The sequence below is a fragment of the Hippocampus zosterae genome, chromosome 2, assembly GCF_025434085.1.
Source record: "Hippocampus zosterae strain Florida chromosome 2, ASM2543408v3, whole genome shotgun sequence".
NCBI classification, from domain to species: Eukaryota; Metazoa; Chordata; class Actinopteri; order Syngnathiformes; family Syngnathidae; genus Hippocampus; species Hippocampus zosterae.
Genome location: NC_067452.1, coordinates 27218581 through 27237401, shown reverse-complemented (window position 1 = coordinate 27237401; position 18821 = coordinate 27218581). Strand labels below are relative to the sequence as shown.

The following is an 18821-nucleotide window of genomic DNA, read 5'->3' as shown; positions in this document are numbered from 1 at the left end:
ATTCGGGACATAGCTACAATATATAAACGCTCAAAGCTTGTATTTCTGTCTCAAAACCACAGCTCGTTACAAGTCGCTGTTTATGTGCACTAAGCCGAATACCGTATTTGTTAATAATCAATTAACAGAATTACTGTATCATAAAACGGGGCTATCGAAAATCAAGAAAACAATCTCCTATTCTCTGCCGTGCTGCAACTCGATAGGTGGAAACCTTGTTAGAGTGGAAGGCGAACAAATCAATGAGCACCACAGGCTCCCTGAGGGCAAACGAAGAGGAGGGCCAGGTTATAGTAAATCAATTGTCGGCCAATTCATTTCCATTGATAGCATCAGAATAATGGCGTAGTGTAATAAAATGGTAATCACAGCCTTTAACTGCAGGCATTGGAGGGTCGTTTGGCAGTCTGTGCTGCAGGGGAAACGGCAGTGGCTCACATTCTTTGCTTGTGCATTGCTCAACATGTGTGCGCTTATTCCTGTGCTTGCCTCGACAAAATGTGTCATTTTGTTGTCGTTGTTGTTGTTGGGGCTTGAGAAGCGTCTGCTTCAAATGTCGTGTGTACGCCGGTGTGTGCACGTGTGCCTGAGAACAACGCACATGCTGCACATCCTCCCGATTTAATCCCAGAGATATGCAACCCAACGTCAGTGGCAGATGGCTCGGTGAGCAGATTAAAATCTCAGCCACTCGCCCCACGTCAAGACAGAAAAACTTTCAAGTAAGAGGAGTTCAGGCAATGATGGAATGTTTGCATGCAAAGTTTAAAGAAGGGAGGAAGACATCAAAACAAAACACTGTTGTCGACTGTGTTGAGATTTAGAAAGCTTGAAAGGAAGCGCCGGTACTTTGAAACGTGTTTCCTGCTTGAAATGAGTTAGTGAGGAAGCCATCACACTTTGCTCTCATTGCTATTGAGGTTAGCACACCGACAATTTTTAAGGAGTTCTTGTTGCCGTATCATCTGTTACGCGTTCTCTTCCCAAAGATAGCGGTTATTTTGCGCTGGCTTGCAAAATTACAAGAACTTTTCAAAAAGAATTGGCAAAGTCAACAATTTCGACAGTCATCCTTAATGGCAACAAAATCATGGCACGAGTCGGAGGCCAGCGGATTTGATGGAAAAGGGCTTTGGGGCGTGCCACATCCTGAACTTCAGAGATGAAGTAGGAAAGCTACAGTTGTTTGTTTTAATAAATCTTGTCTAATAAAATCTTTTTTTCTTCATAATGTATACGCGTATTTGTAATTAAGATGTTTACACGGTAATACGTGTTCATGTTTTTACATCTATAAGTGTTAATGCTGTATTATAAATTGTAGGTGCTGCCCACTGTATTGGAAATGGTTTAAACGAACTACCGTGACAACAGAGATTTGTGATGCCCCTTGAGGTGCATTGTAACGAGGTTCAGCAGTAATAGGTACGGTTTAAAAAAAATATGTTTTTTTTTTACTTGAATTTGAAAGCATTTACACTTAGGGCCAAACTCTGTTCTGTTGGCATATTCCATTTGTCTGCAGCATAACACCTAAATACTGCTGCACCAGGTTTGCTTTCAACTCTGGGTTCCATTAAAATTGATCTGCGTCCGCTCACCTGCTTCAGAGCCCAAGTAGATTTATACTGTATACCGTCAGCATTTCTTTCATGTATTCTCACATACTTTCTGATAAAAATGTCATTTTTAAAATGTGTATTACTTTGCACTTCCACGTATGACAAACATCTCACAATTCTTTTCCATGTATTACCACGGTGCCTTTTCTACAAATAAACCTCTCACGGTTTCTGCATCGTTGCATTAAATATCCGTCCCCTTTCCAACGCGAGCCTTATGTTATTTCCCCATGAGAGCAAAAGGATGGAACAACACCAACAAGCACTCTCCTGCTAGGATTAGCACCCTACCTCTACCAATAAATCACACACAAATGGTGTGCCAGTCTTTCTTGGGCCAATCACCATTCTTCTGGCATATCATTCTGAAAAGAAATCTGATTCAATTACAACTGGTTCGTCAATGAAATATGAATTGCGACCATTGCATGCTACATGGATTAACATGTTGACAAAACAAAATGAGCAGTGGTACATAACTGTGCAAGGTACATATAAGGAGGTGATTATTTGGAGAACCGAAGAGAAAAGAAGAAAGCCGAAAATGAAAGCTCGAGAGGCAAGAATTGCACGATAGTGAGAAACTGCAGTCCGAAGTCATCCAAAGGGCAGGTTGGGAAGGGTGAAGTTGGGGTCGTGTTGTTCTTTGCTCCTTCATGAGGGGACAGTGGTGTCTGTCATGGGAGTTCACACAGAGGTGACCAAGAAGACCCACACCGTAAACAAGTCTGAAGTTTATAGCCACAATTGGGATTTGTTTTTCTGTTTTCCATTCTGGCGACTAATGGCTCGTCAAGGGTGTGGCCGTGTGTGTCTTGTGGAAGGGGGGGGGGGGCGCAAAAGGGACAAGAAACACAAGGACACCGTAAAACACAAAGGGAAGGTTGTCTCACGGGGAGGTCAACTGACCACTAAAATCTCGGGTCATCCAGGGTGCAGCTTTTAGATTTTAGTGTTTCGGTCAGTATTGCAGCCATCTTACATTTAGCTCTTCCGTGAGCTGTCAATCACATGTATACTACTTGACGGTCTTTTACAGTGTGTTATTTACTCTAAGCGCACACCTTGAACAGAAAAGGACCAAACGTGAAGGAAGAACTCACCAAAAAAAGAAAGTGGCAATTCGAAAGGGAAAATTGCACACAAACAAATGATAGGGTGTTGCGGACGTGCCTGTGTGTATCATTATGTTTGGAAGTCTGGGGAGAAAGTTGCAGCTTCCACCCAGGAATATGTTCTTAAGGTTTGGTTTTATAGAAGATGTGTTTGCCCGAGATGATCCGGCTATCCTACAACAACACTCTGAAAAACGCATCCATCGCGACTTGGATGCTTTAAAATGCTTTTCATAAGAACATAAGTTGTTCTGAAAATAGTTCATTGTGTATGTTTACCATTTATAAGACAGAAGGAAGTGCTGATGCTCAAACTGCCTTACATTACAGTCAGAGAGTAGAGTAGATAGAAAGGTAGTCAAGTAAGAATGTTGTTACTGTACAATAATGGTTCAAAAGTAAAAAGTAGTCTGAGTAATAATTACTTTAAAGACCTAAGTATTCAGTAAAAAAGTACTGAGTGACTGGTGAGTAACATCTCCTGTATTATCATTTTAATCGGTGCATGAACATCAAATACGCATTAATACAAAGTAGGAACGTGAACATTTATACATTAACCAACCATATCACTTTCACTTAAATCATAATAAATTAAGTTTTATACAAAGTAACTTAAATTCAGCCGCACAATATTCAGCCCCAGTGAGAGATTTCATGACGCTACAAAACAGGTCATCTCAGCAGTCAGCACATTGTTTTTTTTTTGCAGTGTGTCAGGTAAACATATATTGAATGTGAGGCCAAGAATGTTGCACCTTTCCTAACCGAGTCGCGTGCTGTTTGTGTCATGAGTGACTTTAAAAACATCACTTCTTTGTGGGCAGGGCCATGGAGGCTTTCTATGCAGTCATGTGACTGCCTTACTCAATTTAATTGGTGAAACCCAGTCAAACGGTGCTACTGGTTATGGTCGATTGGTGAAACTGAATCATGTGACGGACGATTCTGTTATCATCCCCCCCAAAAAATTGTACAAGCAAAAATGTCTTCCAGCGTCAACCCGTACGAGGCGGAATGCCAGAATGACTGCTGTCTCATCAACGCAGTTGGATTTAGTGCGACGTGGCAAGTGCCATGCCTTCCTCAGAAGCTCGATGCCCCCACTCAAACAAACACCTGGGCTAGCAGCCATGCCATTGTGAGCGACAGACGGCTCAGAAGTCACACTAGATTAGCGTTAAAAAGCCCCTGGGATGTCTGGAGCAGGGAAATACCACGACCGGCCATTTGAGTGACAAGGTCTAACTAAAGGACCGTCTCGGGCATTTAGCCTTTCATGTCAGGCTGTCACACAAACGTCCTCATGAAACCTCAGGTAGCAATTACTGCATATGCATTTTTTTTTTGTCGTCTTCATACATGGAAAGCTCTTGACGATTTTAGCTTTTACATTTTAGTGACAGCAATTGAAAGTTCCACATTCCTCTTGCTTGGAGGGCTTGCTTTTGTGCATGATATTTCTTAAGTGATGAGGTCATGCTTGCGGGGAAACTGGGTTGTGTTAGAGAGGGGCAAACGTCTGAGAGGTCAGGCAAAGGTCAAGGAAAAGCTCGCAACACCCGAAGGCAACTTTATTCTAGTTGTAATAAAAGCCTTCGGCAACCCAAGATAAGCCCTGGCCTGCCTTGTGGCTGGGGTCAAGGCAGTTCTCCGAGGAGAGAGCGAGCATTTCCAGCTTGCAGGCAAAGAATGATGGAAGCGTGGAATCGGGCTGTAGTCCAGCGTTGTCACCAAGGCAACTGTTGAACCCATTGCTTTTGTTAAGTGTAGACTTAACTGTTGCCTCAGAGTCAAAACAAGAGTAGGTTGTAATGAACCCTCCACAACAACTCACTCGATAGGCTCACAGACATGTTGAAGATCAGAGATCACTGTGACCCTTGAGCAAAGAGATGCACCGCTGTTAGTGTTGTTGTTGGTGGGGTTTTTTGGGGGGTTTATTTTGCCAAAGTGACATCTGTTTGCTCATGGCTTTGGCTAGATTTCCGAATGTGTGCGCGTAGGCTGACTGAACACACACAAACGGAGGTCCAAACAGGCTGCAAGTGACTCACCTCGGCTGTTTGCAGACAGGCAACACTAGCCTTGAAAAGTGCGAAAGTGCGCGCGTGTGAGTGCGTCCGCCAACATGCATTTCTGGGCGTTTGTTTGCCAATGGGCTGACTGCCCCACTGATGGGTTCAGCAAACGCCTCGCTATGGTGCCAAAACACCTAGCAGAGAGTGTGCTTAGGGACACTTTACTGTCATAAGCTGCATTCTACAAGGCAAGCAGCAGATGGAAAGACTCGTAACATGGAAATCAATCTATACAGGCTGAGGAATGATCAATGAAATGTTTTTTATGCAAAAATGAAACCGGAGCACTTTGATTTCGGCCAAGGATTTCTTTTCACCCCGCTGTGGACACACACTTCCCTTCTGACAAAAAACATTCCCACACTCTAATTAAGGAAATGGTGAAGTAGACCCATCAGCCACACACTTGCGGATAACCTTTCACTCACTTTAATCCCTTGAAGTAAAATTCATCCCATCAAGCCAAGTGTTGTCACTACTAACATGCCCCATTTCTTCTTTCCACGTACACAGACACACGATCAATCACACTCGGGGAGTGCGCTAATGCACGCCATCTTTCATTCATGGACAGGAAACTGATGAATGAGCAACGGTTCTTTTTACACTGAAAAAATGGGATCCATACTGTTTGAACACATTGAATATGTATATCTGAATTGACTGTTAAAAAAATTCTGGCAGTTGTTCCACTCACTGCAAAAGTTGCATGAAACCGTGTGCATTAGCCCTGTGTAGGCTACTGGCCTATCGCGAAATCACTTTAGCAGGCTGGTAAGAGATTAGCTAATGGCAGCAAACCCGATTTTCCTTTGCTCAGATTCTTTGTTGCTTGCCGGCTCCAATACTGTCGTAATGTGTACATTCACATAATGACGGTGATTCACCCCTTAAACTTACCATTTCAATTATGTCACAGACTGTAGAAAGAAGTCCAGTACTGTATCTAGACGAGCATGAAATAATGTCAACATTGGTGTGCGTCAATAGAAACTTAAGAGTAATCTCTCGAGGCAGCTGACAGTTTGCATGATTGATCCGTGGTCAAAGCAGCGTTTTGCAGCTCCGTCTTGACTTCATTGCTTGAGTCAGCTGCAGATATGATGTCTTGTGTTATGTCTTGCTCTATGATTCCACACCCTCTGAATTCTTGGTATTGCCCCCCCCCCTTCCTTTCACCATTACCACATTGCCTCCCCTCTCCTCATCCCTGCACACATTTTTTTCATTATTCCTTGTAGGACTCAGCAAGTCTGGCATGTTCCATGTTTTTCTCCATAGAAACCGACATAACAGACTGACACAGCCAAGTTGAGGCTCGGCAAACAGAGACCAAATAAAATCCATCATTCAGTTGAATGACCCCTCCCCCCCTTCTTTCCCCCCACTCTTTCGCTCTTCATCGGGCACTCAAGCCATATTTTCGAGCAATTCCGGGAGGACATGGAGGGCGGGGGCTTGTACAAAGTTTTGAACATAGACGTCATTCAACAAGTCTGCTTAATGTATTAAGCGTTTTACATGCATCTGACAATGCATAAAGAAACCATGTTGGATCATTAGGGCGTGTTGACATAATAATGTGCTCGTAGCCAAGACTAGCTGCTACAAGGCGTCGTTTGGTCCACAGTTGTTTTTCGACCAACACTTGCTTTTTCAGACTGCATCCACCCGACACATGGATACGGAACTACTTTGTTATACCTTCGAATTTGATCCCGTTCTTGTGATGTAATCCCCTAAAATGTTGGATATTTGTTTTAGTCATGCAAGCCTTTGCCCTCCCCCCACCCTCTAAATCCTCCACGCACACTGCCAGATGGAGCAAATGACGAATCTCAGACGTTTAGCGTTTCCTGGCCTAAGACAAGGGAAGGCTGACTTCCAAGCCATTTCCTGAGACACAAACTGTTCATTGAAGCCCACACATATCAAAGGGTGTCTGAATCAGTGGTAAAGGAAGCGACTACGCATCGTGTGGTGGAAGTATGATTTGTTATTTTTCTGTTGCCAACATATGGGGTAATATAACAAATTCGAACAATGTAAATGCTCCAGGTTGCCAAATGTTAAGTGGGTGACTTTTAGCATGTAATTGATGAAAGGTGGGATTAGATTTACTGCATGTTCGATCCGAAGAAATTATCGTTTCAAAAGAAATTCTGTAATAGCCACTTATTAGCTAAAAAGTTACATCATGTACCTGTCTGAAAAATGTTTCAGGACATTTGCCTTTACTGCAAAGTTAACTTATTTCCTTCTTTCCATGGTCTAGTACAGGTTTAGAACGGTAAAGCCTGATCGAATTCACGCTGTCGGGATACCAACAGCTGTATCGGAAACATGATATGCACTCATTTGGGACGCAGGGTGCCATACACACAGACGGTAAACCTCCATGACAAAAACTCAACTGTAATGTTTGACTTTTGGAATGTTTTTGTCTAAACTACAGCCAATGATTTGCACACATCCAGTACAGTACATCATACAGAAACACACAATCACTGTCAGCTGACTATTACCAAGGCCAGGCCAATCGGTCTTTCTCAGTAGTCACTCCGGACAATAAGCCCCTACCCAAGCCACCCCCAGTCCTCTGGGACATCAAGGGCTGAGGGGATGGCAGGAGAGAAAGAGGAAGGGTGTGCAGGCATCGAGCGTGGCAATGAGAAAAGTGTTCGTGAAGCACAGAGCCAGAGAGACTCGAGCAGACAATGTCTCAGGCCCCGTCAACAATCTCTGGATTCGCTCACAGTCCACTTTCTGCACATACCACCGATCATTCAACATCCACTGGTGTTGTGCTGATATTTGCTCGCATCTCTAATAACTCACTCACTCTTTTTGTTGAATAGGAGCGTTTGACTTTTACTCTTCTCCGCATCCATCCCACAAGTCACCATACCCGCCTCTCCCTACATCATGACACAGTTACATAATTGTATTTTGTAAACGATGTGACATTCCCCCACGTCCACCTCCTCCCCTGACTCTCTTCAATCTCACATTGCACTCATCTGTTATGTCTGTGGCTGAGAAGACAAGATTCCCAGACAGACTTATCACAGTCTGTTTAGTGCACCACAGAGCACACAACTTACTTTCATCTGTTCCTTTACACACACAAAACACACGCAATAATCCTCTCAATCAAATGCCAAATGTACAGACCGATGTCTCCTGCCGAGAAAGTCTAGATAATGTTGCGTTGCTATAATCTCGCACAGTCCCTTCGTCGTCATTTAAACACATAACAAATGCCAGCACACACAAGCTAACTCCTGGTTTTCTTTTTGGTTCAGTTACATTTCCACGAGAATGAGCTGTATGTAGAGCTCATGTTCATTCCTTGAACAGGAACGCTCTCAATAACAATTTGCATGAGAAAGAATGGAAAGTATGTTTTGTTACTGTCAAAGATAAGTTTTATGGCAGTGTTATTAACAAACTACACAGAGGAGGAACTGCGACTACCATCACTGACGAATAAACGTCTACGATTAGGAATTAGCACAAAGCCAGGAAAAGTCGATCCGGCGGGTGACAAAGTTTGACTTGTACCAATCGAAGGGTTTTCAAAGGCTTTAAGCCACAGGTGTAAAAGTCAAGGCCCAGGGGCCAGATCCGGCCCCCCCACGTCATTTTATGTGGCCCTTGCCTGTATACAGTAGTGTCACCATTTATCTCCCTCATATGAAGAGGAGCCCTGTTCCACAACAAAGAGGATAGGGAATAGGGAGGGAAAACTGGCTGTGTGGGCTGATGGTATTGTAATTTCATTGCTAAATGGGAAGCTGCCATTTTCTTCACTTACCCATTCTCTTTATTACTGCTCAATGGCAGAAAGTGGGAAATGGGAAGACAAATAAGCATACACAGGGAAAAAAGAAGAATAAAACAAACGGGGGAATGGGAAAGGCAGGCTGCATCAAGAAGAGGTAAGTAAGGCCGGCATGAAGCTGCCCCTGGTATGAAGTGGAAGGAAATGAAAATAAAACCCTTTAGAGCTCAAAAGCTGGCCTCAAACAAGAGGCCACACCTCACCCAAAAGCCTCAATAACCAATAAAAAATACAGTATTTTCACGACCATTGGGCGCACCGTATGGTTGGGCGCAGTCTCATTAATGGGTGCTATTTCTGTATTTTACACATAGACAAACCGCACTGTATTATTGGCCGCAGTTTTAAAGTGGTAGAACATACACCAGTTTAAACATACAGCATGCTTGCGCGCACGCTAAAAACACGTTAGCTTGAAGCATACGGTAGCATGCCAAGACATACAGATACAAGCTAAAAACACGTTTTTAAAAAGGCAACGGAAGCAAAACTGGGTACCATTGTATTTTATTTAGCCATTGTACAATGTACTCACGTTTTTCGATCACTCATCACTCAGAAATCCATCAAAGTCCTCATCTTCTGTATCAGAATTGAACAAGTGAGCAAGTACCGGTAATCCATCAAAAACGCCGGGTTCCCTCTCTTTTAGATATCCTTTATTTTTTCCCACACTGGGGAAATTTACAAAATGTTTTTCGTTGTCAGAATCAAAAACTCGAACAACAGCGCAAGCGGACACGTTCGTCCAAGCAGCAACAATCCATTCGCAAATTGTGGCGTAACTCGCCCAGCGCTGCCTCTCACTCTTTGTAAAGTTGTGTTTGCCATCGATCACCCATTGTTCCCATGCCGTTCGCAACTTTACTTTGAACGCCCGGTCGCAACTTTTCTTTGAACGCCCGGTTGATGCCGATGTCCAGCGGTTGGAGTTCTTTAGTCAAGCCTCCGGGAATAACGGCACGCTCAGAGTTCATTTGGTTGACTTGGTTTTTCACCGCTGCTGATGGGCACGCATGCCAAAAGCATAACCATTGGCTTGAAATTTGAACTGAGCTTCGTAGGCGTGTCTCTTTGTAGAATTTATTTTCTGGGTTTCTTAGAAACCCAAACCGAAGTTGTTTTGCAACAATGCACATAGCCACACTCTATACACGTGTTGGTACCTGCTTGGGGCGTCCCTTTAGCGTCCACTTACACGCCCACCCTTCACTCATTGGTGGACTTCTCCCCCGCATGCGCATGCCTGTCCTCTCTCACGTCTGCCTTCTCTCTCTCTCTCTCTCTCTCTCTCTCTCTCTCTCTCTCTCTCTCTCTCTCTCTCTCTCTCTCTCTCTCTCTCTCCATATATGTATATATACACGCCCACCCTTCACTGATTGGCCGACTTCTTTGTCGCATGCCTGTCCACAGTCACTTCTGCCTTTTCTCTACATAAATAGCGTGTCGGCTGTCAGTCAGGTTTTGGAACTCAGCGCATACACAAGACGCTCCGCATCATAAGGTGTCCTGTCCATTTTGGAGAAAATTTAAGACTTTTAATGGCGCCTTATAGTCGTGAAAATACGGTACATTTAAAGGAAGCGAAAGCCATGCGTCTTTGCTGCTGCCATCATGCTGAAACCACACATACGTCATAGAGAATAATGCAAAGGCCAGTGTTATGTGAGAAAATAGATGAGTGAGCTGCAATGAGCGGTGATTAAAAAAAAAACCCATGGTCAATTAGCAGCACAGTTATCCCTCAACTGTTCATGCGTCATTTCGAGTTCATTAAAAAAGAGAGAGAAAAAAATCATCGTTGGTATGCTTGAATCTAAAAGCAGTGTTTGAAGTCTACGATCTACTCTTTCTCATCTCTTGTTCTTCTTTGCACCCCCAATATGAATTAACGCAGTCACTTGGTTATTTTGATTTCATTTCGTTTGTTTCACTGGAACCTAAAACTTAAACGGGCCCGTCCAACCGAAATTGTGCCGATTTTAATAGTATGACTGATACACCTAAATCCATTTATGACAGCAAGTCGAATCCAACTGTGCCTGAGGCTCAATCTGGACAGCTGTCCAAAGCAACATTAGCCATGGCAGCATCGTGTTTTGGGAGGATCTCTAATGAAATTACTAAACAAAAAAGTTCAAAAGAAGATGATGAAAGTGGGCATTGCAGCACTATCTATGGCATACTGTAATTAAACTGAGAAACTGCAAGACCAAGTCTCGCAAAGATAAATATCAAAGTGAGTACCCATGAGTGAAAGAAGTAAGCCCAGATATTTTTCAGGGGAGGACCAAGACTTGCGTCGTCAAAAAATGTTCTAGGGTGTGCCAACACACACACACACACACACACAAGCACACGCACACGCACACACACACCCACACGCACACACACACACACACACACACACACACACACACACGCACACGCACACGCACACGCACACCCACACGCACACACATGCACACACACACACCACCACCACAGCCAGTGAAAGTCAATATCAAGCTTGGCTGGGGGGTACACTTGGGCAGCTGTTAGCATTTCAGAAAAGATTAGCACCAGGTTCGACTGTAAACAATGAGCTCATTCTCTGCTTGAGCGCCACACAAACACACCACATCTGTTTTGAAACAAGCAGCCTTATTCAAGGCCCACACTGAGGTAATCCACGCCTCCCTTGTAAAAATCTAACTGAGAAGGAAAGTACTTCAATTTCATGTAATATCCTGCACCAAGAATCCCATGCATGAAAGCACCAACGCTTCACTTGTAAACTGGAGATGGGACGATGTGTACAAATGGCCAGAGAGGAGGGGAATGTTGTGGGGACGATTTCAGATAACGCTGTTTGGTGGTCAAATGGTAAACTAGTGCTCCAAACCAGCGAACATCACCAAAGTATTATCTGCATGGATATAAGCCGTTTCACAATTTAGGTTATTGTTCGCTCTTTACGGCCTTGTGATCTCTTGAAACGTTATCAGTCGTGGCCCAGGTACTGTTTCAATCGGAAACTCTGCAAGAAGTCAACTATCTACCAACTTTTAGTAAAACTAGATTCTCAAGTAAATAGCTTTGCTACAGAGGAACTGCAAGTCAGTGCTTAAAATGCCTGGCAAAAAACCTCCACTGAGATCGGTCATTACACCGTTGATTGTCTCAATGGCTCATAATGTGTTACATGCATTGCAACATGAAGAAACCCATCATTCCCTATAGGACTGAGTCTGAATGACAAAGCCTTGAGGGAGACAGCGCGGGTTAGTTGGAGACAACAAACGTGTCTATAGCTAGCTACCGTATGTAGGTCAGCCTTGAAGTCTCCTATAGAAGCAGAGAGTATGTGTGGAGGATCAGACTTGGCCAGCAATAGTATCCACTGGACAGGGCCTTGGTAATGCCAGTAAAAACTAACAATGTGGCTCTTCAGCACATACACTGAGCAAACTGAACAATTCCCAATTATTATTTTTTGGGTGTATCTTTGAATGAATTTCTTATATAGCAGAAGAGGCTAAAAAAAAAAAGAGTCGGCACGGGGATGCCGGCAGAGTCTGAGTGTAAAATCTTTTACCATTTTATACATGTGGTCCGTTGGTGTGAGTGTGTTGGCATGAGGGTCAAACAGCCAAGAGGAGCAGGTGGCAACTAGGTGGGTGCTTCTGCGTTGGCGGGTGGGGATTGGTGGGAGCTGCCCTTTCACAAACCAGGAGCCATCTGCTTGGGCCAGCGCTCACAGTATCTCGATGACAAAGAGGCAACACGCGCGTCGAGGACAACAGTTGAGATTCGTTTGCTCATAGAAAGTGGAAGCTTTGAAACCGTTACACTCTGACTTGGCTCAGGCGGCTTTCCGAAACGAAACTTGAATGGTGTGAAATAAGTCAGGGGCACTTACGTTTGTGTCTTGTGGAAACCCTTGATTCCAGTCCATCTCTTTGGATTTAATTTGATGAAAAATACATCTGTTTTTCAGATGACAGTTTGAAAGCAAAGGATTGGCCCTGTCTCCATCAAGACTTGATGTCACACTCTGCCAATTAAATTTGGCAAACCAATTTATGGAATCATTAGTTGTAACACTGCTCTATTTAACAGTCAAATGAGCTCTGGAAGATGTCCTCAGTCTTGTGACCGAAGTGATGTAATATATTTTAGCAGAGAGGAGGCAGCTTGAGAAATAATTCTGTCGTCTCTGGTCTTTGCGAGAAATTTCAATGTTAAGTGCAGTTTTGACAAGGAACTTTCGCGTTGCATTCGCATCTGCAGCGTTTCCTCTTCACCTCCATACATGACGAATGAGAGGGGTGAGGATGTTCACGCGTGGTGCCGGCAGCTCACGATTATGTGCGTTTGCGACACATGGCTTTGGTGTTGTAAAAAGCGAGACTGGCAGTCATAAAACAAGTGCGTGTGGCAGTGCTTAAAACTAATTTCGGTGTTCTCTAGCGTTGCCCCAACGGAATGAGGGAGGAGAGGTGGGGTAAGTCACACGAGCTATTTACGAGGAAGGTCATATAGAGAGAGCATGTCAATGGGCCAGCAGTCTCTCGCCGTACCCTCCTCCCTCCCTACACCTGACTTTTAACGAGTTCCTGCCACCTTTTCATGAGTAATTTCGCATTAAAGTGTACTTTTTAAACATTTTTATTTTGGGCTGGGAAACTGAACATTAAGTATGTATGTTCAGGGTCCTGGCATGACCTAAAGTCAAAGTCCCATATTACCGTATTTTTCGAATTATATGTCGCTCCGGATTATAAATCGCACCAGCCAAAAAATGCATAATTAAGAAGGAAAAAAGTATAAATGGAGTATAAGTCGCATTTTGGAAATGTATTTGATAAAATCCAACACCAAGAACATACATGCCATCTTGAAAGGCAATTAAAAATAAAAATAAAATAGAAAACAAAAGACGCTAAATAAGTGTACGATATGCTTACGTTACATGACGCATAAACACCGAACTGAGAACGTGCCTGGTATGTTCAAGTAACATACTAAGAGTTATTCAGATAGCTATACCATACAAGTACAAGAACATGCTAACAAGCTCACCAAACCATCAATGTCACTCCAAATCACTAAATCCAATGGAATCTTCATCCTCTGTGTCAATTTAAAGCAACTCCACCAACTCCGGAGGTAGAAGATGCAGCGCTTCCTCTTCTACGTCGCTTACGTCAGACTTATTGTGGTTTTATCAATACAGGTCTAGAGCGGCCTCGTGTGGTTTAATGTGAAAATAACATGTGAAATGATATAATAATGTGATAATAATTTCACCCATACTGTAAATCGCTCCAGAGTATAAGTCGCACCGCCAGCCAAACTGTGAAAAAAACTGTGACTTATAGTTCTGGAAAATACGGTATCTTTATATTATTTTTGCAATTATTATTATTATTGCGGCCCGGTAGTCCAGTGGTTAGCACGTCGGCTTCACAGTGCAGAGGTACCGGGTTCGATTCCAGCTCTGGCCTTCCTGTGTGGAGTTTGCATGTTCTCCTCGGGCCTGCGTGGGTTTTCTCCGGGTGCTCCGGTTTCCTCCCACATTCCAAAAACATGCGTGGCAGGCTGATTGAACACTCTAAATTGTCCCTAGGTGTGAGTGTGAGTGCGAATGGTTGTTCGTTTCTGTGTGCCCTGCGATTGGCTGGCAACCGATTCAGGGTGTCCCCCGCCTACTGCCCGAAGACAGCTGGGATAGGCTCCAGCACCCCCCGCAACCCGAGTGAGGATCAAGCGGCTCGGAAGATGAATGAATGAATGAATTATTATTATTATTATTATTATTATTATTATTATTATTATTATTGTCAATAAAGCACTACTGCACAATTTCTTTCAGCATAAAAATGATGCCACATGGATTTAAACAAGACAGCCGCCACAAGTACATTCAATTAAAGAACAAGCACAGCAACAAAGCTAGCATAAATGATTCAAAGAAAATACCATGACATGAAAGGACTAAGGGGGCCAGTGGTAGTCATAGTTTAAAGATGCGAATTGGAAAGAAGATCGCGCGGTCCAGAACAGACACAAGATTGTGAAATACAAAATAAAAATCACACTCGCCTCAACTCAAAGTCAAAATAGCAAAATATCTTTCTACTTTTCAATCCACTGTAGTGTTTATTGAGTGTCATGCAGTTCTATAGGCCTGCTGTGTTCGTTTTCTCCCCTCGGGATGGTAGGATGGGCGAATGATGGAGGCAGTCTGGTCAGGAGCTCAATAATAACTTCGAGCAGTCTAGCCAGTAGACTGGAATCCCAGACTGCAGCTGTTCCATCCTCACGGCTCCCCTCCCACCCTCTACCTCCCCTCCATTAATACCCACCTCTCTCTCTCTCTCTCTCTCACTCTGCGGCTGCTCAACAGTAGTGTACAGTCTTTTTCTCCAAGTGGCAGGCGCAGAACTGCACAGCTCATCCACGCCCTCTGACAACTGCCTCATAGGTGCGAACGTCCTGCTGCTCTTTGGAAACACTGCTGGTCCAGCTATCCAGCTAGCCCATTACGTTTGATCAATACTGTAGATGAATAGTACTTCAGTTATGACCAATAATTGGAGTGACCACGGCAGCTAGCGCATGTGGCAGTAATTCTGCATGTTGTTCGAAATGTTTTTTTTTTTTGTAGAAATTGTGTTGCCTAAGCATGCAGGTAAAAGAAAAGGGTCTGTCACACTGACTATGAAATATGTTCTGCGACTTTAAACAAGGATGAAGAACTGTGACATTGCTGGCGGTGCAGACGGCACCTTGTTCAGGTCTCTGCCTTTGATGTTTCATGGGGCTGGGGGCGCAGGGGGGGGGGTGCACTATGTTCTGCACTCCGTGGTAAAGGGCTGTTGCGTGTGCTGAACCTCCGCTGTTTCCCATCAAAGGCTGCATTTCCGTTCCCTTTCATTTATTCACCAACAGTGATGGGATGCAATACAAAAAAGAATGGGAGCGCCAAGGCTGGAAGGAGGTTGGGAGGAAGAGCAACGGGAAACTGGAAAAGTGAGGTGGGGTTTGTCAAAGACTTTGTGGTGGTACGTGTGTCGAATCTGGCTTGTGATAGTAGTTATCATGACCGCTTTCTCTTCTTTCTCCTCCGACATTACAATTTCCCTTACCACGCATCCCATTCTGTCTTTGCACATTCTCACCCTGCAACTGTCTCTCCAGCTCCACTTCCTTTCTGCTCACTAACTGAAGTAGAGCTGTATGCCGGGCGGAGAAAGCAATTAAAAATTAATGGAATCTGAGTGATGGAGAAAACTGCAAGGGCGTGCCGTCCGCCACACACACGCACACACACACACACACACACACACACACACACACACACACACGCGCTAAAGAGATTCCGAATGCCGCAAAATATCTTGCAGTATACAGTGTATGCCAAACTACTGTTTTCTTAGGTTTACTTAAATGTGCGCCGGAAAGACTGCAATAAGTTTGCTAGATAGACAGCATTGGAAAAGTCATTGTGACATCAAAAGCCGTCTTTGAATTCATGGACAATACGCTTTTCGATGAGACGAATAAGCATGTCAGTCGAGTTATTTGTCAGCATCACGTCTTCTCTGTCAAGGGTGCAGTTTTTGCCTCGGGGCAGGACATGACCTCTCCGCCCTTTTGTGGGATTGCAATGACCTCAATCTCATTTGCATTTTGAAGAGGAGAGCAGCACGATGGCACACATAAATAGGACCTCCGTGACCCTTGACCTCAAATGTTTCCTCTTACTTCACCCCCACTTCTCCTCATGTCATAAATGAACTGATGTATTATCACCAAGAGGTGGATGACTATGGCTTTGTTCGGAGAAGGGAGTCTCTTAATTTTAATACGGTGTGTTGTTTTGTGTACACATTAAAGGACAAAGTTGATGTTAAATGTGTATTCATCTGTCAAAACCATCATGTCAGGATTGACAGGAGTGAACATAAAAAGTTGTTGCAGAGAATTTGCTACTTCTTTGAAGGCCTCGGAGGCAGCAACCGTTTTTACAGGGGAAAACTAACAATTTGGCGGACATCATACATGTACAGAATGTCTATGTGCGAGTAGTAGTCAGTCACAGAATGTACCACTGCGATGTGCAAGACAGAAAAAGTGTGTGGTTACTCCCTCTCCATCTCTCCGAGACCTGTGGCCAGCCATTTTGGTTAAACCCGCATCGGTCTGTAATGGTGGTTGAACGACCGCACCCTTCCGCGCAACATTGCAAAAACTCCAAAAATGAACATAAAAAAAAATCTAAATAGACAGTGTTTTGTTTCATGTCAGACAGCAAAGCACCTACTGTGACCCACAATTATCATTACAGCCCACATGTAGTCAGTGTATCTTGGTCAGACTGTAAAATGCAGAGTAAATAAATGACCATCGCGTGAAAGACAGTAGTGTCTTTGGAAGCGTGTGTAATGTGGTTATCATGGTGAAAATGGCCAGGCATTGCGACATCTCACACAGGGTTGAGACTGCAGCGATGGAAAAATGTGAGAAAAGGTCCTGGCCGAGCTCGAAAGTAAGGTAGAGAAGGACACTCACCTATCGATCAGCAACACCGGGAACACGACAGAGGACCATGGAAGGAGAAAAAAAAGAGAGAGTCATTTTGTAGCATGGAATTTTTTTTTTTGCTCAGATATAAATTGACTTAAATCAATATGACATTGCAATGACACACATATAGACACGCTGTTCCGTTACTTATCACTCTCATCACCATCAAATGAATTGCAGTCTCTATTCACTTCTTTTACTTTACTTGAAAGTGGAGAGGGAGCTAGTGTGGTCTGGTGAAATGTCAGACAGTCTGATTAAAGTGCACGAGCATACAAAGGCCTTGTTCCATAGAAAGAGTGAAAAATATGACGTGCAGGAGAACCACTACCTTGGGAAAAGTCGGTCAAGGATTTGGTGGGAAAATGTGAGATGGTACCCAATCATTCTAAATCACGTCGCGCTTTAGTTGGAACAATTTGCTGCAATGATGCAATTGAATACCTCCTGGTCAACGACAATGGCCAAAGCATAGCAGGTTTTCATAATAATAATAATAATAATAATAATAATATATTCAGTATTCTATAAGAATTAAGTGTTTGGTTCAGCAACAGGTGGATTTGTGTGTGTGTGTGTGTGTGTGTGTGTGTGTGTGTGTGTGTGTGTGTGTGTGTGTGTGTGTGTGTGTGTGTGTGTGTGAAGCGTCATCCCTATCATTTACAGCGCATGGTAAAATCTGTTTCGTGCAAGCTTTTATTGGCCAAGATTAAAATGTCTAAAGCCAGATGGGTTGGAAAAAAAAGGAAAGACATTTTGAAATCAGCATGAGAAGAAATACAGTGAAGCTCACAAAGCCATATCTTATTCAAATTTGTTGTTTCTGCGATCCAGGTTATCTTCCATCTGGTTTTTATCAGTCTTAGCTGCGATGTTAAGCAAACATCATATTAAGTACTCACACGATATCACATAACTTTACATGTCTGACTTTCAAGTGATAAATCATGCATACGGGGTGAATGCACCTACATGGATTAGCTGCTGACACCCAAGATCACATAACACAGCGAAATCAGTCAGGTCGATCTTCTCTGTGGAAAGGTTATGACCTCCCAGTGCAATATGCTCCACTTCCTCATTTTTCTGGTTTTCTTCACCAAGCCCCACTGACATCTCTATACACACAGCTGATGGCAAAAAAAAGAGGTTCCATTCCTCCATCACTCTACATGCCTACTGAGGCAATAAAGATGCCCCCCCCCACACACACACACTCTCAAGCACAGCTCATTGCCATAAAAGTAATAATGAATTTCGAAACAACAGTTCTAATACCAAATTAAAAAAAGATCTTGGACATCTTTTTTTCTATTTTTGCTGTGACTGTGTCTCATCAAAAGGAGCTCCCCCTTTTATTTGGAGAGGATACGAACGGGGAAAAGTTTTAAAGGATCAACATCTAACCGCACACGCACCCACGCACGCACACACACACACAGATTTGGCATTGTGCTAATAAATAAATAAATAAATATTAAAAAGTCACATGTATCTTATAGCATTTGATGCACAATGAGAACAACTCAGAAACAATCGCAAAAGGAGGGTGTTTGGTGTTTTGAAGCAGCAAAAATCCCTTGGT

At 43.5% G+C, this 18821-nt stretch overlaps 1 protein-coding gene and 1 long non-coding RNA gene across 2 annotated transcripts in view; one reads left to right on the top strand and one right to left on the bottom strand.

The window, feature by feature from the left end:
• LOC127596144 (uncharacterized) overlaps positions 1-18821 on the top strand; it is a 193356-nt gene that overhangs the window by 70594 nt on the left and 103941 nt on the right. The gene's annotated exons all lie outside the window — the stretch shown is intronic.
• Positions 1-18821, bottom strand: part of skia (v-ski avian sarcoma viral oncogene homolog a) — a 70638-nt gene that overhangs the window by 28167 nt on the left and 23650 nt on the right. The gene's annotated exons all lie outside the window — the stretch shown is intronic.